The following is a 2,500-nucleotide window of genomic DNA, read 5'->3' as shown; positions in this document are numbered from 1 at the left end:
CTTGCCCTTTTCTTCCCAGCCAAACAGGCCTACCCTTCACTTGGTGAAGGTGTCAAGGAGACCTTCTGTCTGAAACGGAGAAGGGCGCGCCCACTATTTTCCGCACCCCAACGGCACAAGCGGGTGGTGGTTGAACACAAGTCCAGACCTTCCTGAAGAGGAGCAGAAGTGAAAATGTAGTCAGCAGGATTTGAACCTGCGCAGGGAAACCCCAATGGATTTCAAGTCCATCGCCTTAACCACTCGGCCACGACTACCTGCTTACGGCGTATCGTTGTGAGCATCCGTTGATATAAGGGCGACGGTAAGCATCACCTAAATGAAGTACTCAAAAGTGTCCGGGATGGGCCCAACAAAGGTCCCACCGAGATTAGAACTCGGATCGCTGGATTCAGAGTCCAGAGTGCTAACCATTACACCATGGAACCTTGCCCTCGCAACGGTTTTCTCTTCCTGTGAGCGTCAAGGTTGCCATGTAAGAGGCATGCGCATCAAAAGCATCTTCCCTTCTCGTCACTTCTTGGTGATTTCACCCCCCACCTCTCAACCTAAGCCTTTAGCCCTATCCCATCACGCCGCTGCCAAAAGAGAATGTTGGTGCCGGGATTGTATGTAACCGCCGTGCAGTATGAGCACAAAAGGTTCTTGCCCTTTTCTTCCCAGCCAAACAGGCCTACCCTTCACTTGGTGAAGGTGTCAAGGAGACCTTCTGTCTGAAACGGAGAAGGGCGCGCCCACTATTTTCCGCACCCCAATGGCACAAGTGGGTGGTGGTTGAACACAAGTCCAGACCTTCCTGAAGAGGAGCAGAAGTGAAAACATAGTCGGCAGGATTTGAGCCTGCGCGGGGAAACCCCAATGGATTTCAAGTCCATCGCCTTAACCACTCGGCCACGACTACCTGCTTGCGGCGTATCATTGTGAGCATCCGTTGATATAAGGGCGACGGTAAGCATCACCTAAATGAAGTACTCAAAAGTGTCCGGGATGGGCCCAACAAAGGTCCCACCGAGATTTGAACTCAGATCGCTGGATTCAGAGTCCAGAGTGCTAACCATTACACCATGGAACCTTGCCCTCTCAACAGTTTTCTCTTCCTGTGAGCGTCAAGGTTGCCATGTAAGAGGCATGCGCGTCAAAAGCATCTTCCCTTCTCGTCACTTCTTGGTGATTTCACCCCCCACCTCTCAACCTAAGCCCTTAGCCCTATCCCATCACGCCGCTGCCAAAAGAGAATGTTGGTGCCGGGATTGTATGTAACCGCCGTGCAGTATGAGCACAAAAGGTTCTTGCCCTTTTCTTCCCAGCCAAACAGGCCTACCCTTCACTTGGTGAAGGTGTCAAGGAGACCTTCTGTCTGAAACGGAGAAGGGCGCGCCCACTATTTTCCGCACCCCAACGGCACAAGCGGGTGGTGGTTGAACACAAGTCCAGACCTTCCTGAAGAGGAGCAGAAGTGAAAACGTAGTCGGCAGGATATGAACCTGCGCGGGGAAACCCCAATGGATTTCAAGTCCATCGCCTTAACCACTCGGCCACGACTACCTGCTTGCGGCGTATCGTTGTGAGCATCCGTTGATATAAGGGCGACGGTAAGCATCACCTAAATGAAGTACTCAAAAGTGTCCAGGATGGGCCCAACAAAGGTCCCACCGAGATTAGAACTCGGATCGCTGGATTCAGAGTCCAGAGTGCTAACCATTACACCATGGAACCTTGCCCTCTCAACGGTTTTCTCTTCCTGTGAGCGTCAAGGTTGCCATGTAAGAGGCATGCGCGTCAAAAGCATCTTCCCTTCTCGTCACTTCTTGGTGATTTCACCCCCCCACCTCTCAACCTAAGCCCTTAGCCCTATCCCATCACGCCGCTGCCAAAAGAGAATGTTGGTGCCGGGATTGTATGTAACCGCCGTGCAGTATGAGCACAAAAGGTTCTTGCCCTTTTCTTCCCAGCCAAACAGGCCTACCCTTCACTTGGTGAAGGTGTCAAGGAGACCTTCTGTCTGAAACGGAGAAGGGCGCGCCCACTATTTTCCGCACCCCAACGGCACAAGCGGGTGGTGGTTGAACACAAGTCCAGACCTTCCTGAAGAGGAGCAGAAGTGAAAACGTAGTCGGCAGGATTTGAACCTGTGCGGGGAAACCCCAATGGATTTCAAGTCCATCGCCTTAACCACTCGGCCACGACTACCTGCTTGCGGCGTATTGTTGTGAGCATCCGTTGATATAAGGGCGACGGTAAGCATCACCTAAATGAAGTACTCAAAAGTGTCCGGGATGGGCCCAACAAAGGTCCCACCGAGATTTGAACTCGGATCGCTGGATTCAGAGTCCAGAGTGCTAACCATTACACCATGGAACCTTGCCCTCTCAACGGTTTTCTCTTCCTGTGAGCGTCAAGGTTGCCATGTAAGAGGCATGCGCGTCAAAAGCATCTTCCCTTCTCGTCACTTCTTGGTGATTTCACCCCCCACCTCTCAACCTAAGCCCTTAGCCCTATC

General features: G+C 52.3%; 8 non-coding genes across 8 annotated transcripts; all 8 read right to left on the bottom strand.

Moving 5' to 3' along the window:
- Positions 1-175: 175 nt before the first annotated feature.
- Positions 176-257, bottom strand: TRNAS-UGA (transfer RNA serine (anticodon UGA)). Its single transcript has one exon. It is a non-coding gene; the product is annotated as a tRNA-Ser (tRNA).
- A 99-nt stretch (positions 258-356) lies between these two features.
- TRNAQ-CUG (transfer RNA glutamine (anticodon CUG)) lies at positions 357-428 on the bottom strand. The gene has a single exon. It is a non-coding gene; the product is annotated as a tRNA-Gln (tRNA).
- Positions 429-819: 391 nt separating this feature from the next.
- Positions 820-901, bottom strand: TRNAS-UGA (transfer RNA serine (anticodon UGA)). Its single transcript has one exon. It is a non-coding gene; the product is annotated as a tRNA-Ser (tRNA).
- A 99-nt stretch (positions 902-1,000) lies between these two features.
- TRNAQ-CUG (transfer RNA glutamine (anticodon CUG)) lies at positions 1,001-1,072 on the bottom strand. The gene has a single exon. It is a non-coding gene; the product is annotated as a tRNA-Gln (tRNA).
- A 391-nt stretch (positions 1,073-1,463) lies between these two features.
- On the bottom strand, positions 1,464-1,545 carry TRNAS-UGA (transfer RNA serine (anticodon UGA)). The gene has a single exon. It is a non-coding gene; the product is annotated as a tRNA-Ser (tRNA).
- A 99-nt stretch (positions 1,546-1,644) lies between these two features.
- Positions 1,645-1,716, bottom strand: TRNAQ-CUG (transfer RNA glutamine (anticodon CUG)). Its single transcript has one exon. It is a non-coding gene; the product is annotated as a tRNA-Gln (tRNA).
- Positions 1,717-2,108: 392 nt separating this feature from the next.
- On the bottom strand, positions 2,109-2,190 carry TRNAS-UGA (transfer RNA serine (anticodon UGA)). Its single transcript has one exon. It is a non-coding gene; the product is annotated as a tRNA-Ser (tRNA).
- A 99-nt stretch (positions 2,191-2,289) lies between these two features.
- On the bottom strand, positions 2,290-2,361 carry TRNAQ-CUG (transfer RNA glutamine (anticodon CUG)). The gene has a single exon. It is a non-coding gene; the product is annotated as a tRNA-Gln (tRNA).
- Positions 2,362-2,500: the final 139 nt, after the last annotated feature.

Source organism: Hyperolius riggenbachi, chromosome 4 (genome assembly GCF_040937935.1).
Source record: "Hyperolius riggenbachi isolate aHypRig1 chromosome 4, aHypRig1.pri, whole genome shotgun sequence".
Taxonomy (NCBI): Eukaryota; Metazoa; Chordata; class Amphibia; order Anura; family Hyperoliidae; genus Hyperolius; species Hyperolius riggenbachi.
Note: the sequence above shows the minus strand (reverse complement) of the source record. Positions and strands in the feature narration are given on the sequence as shown.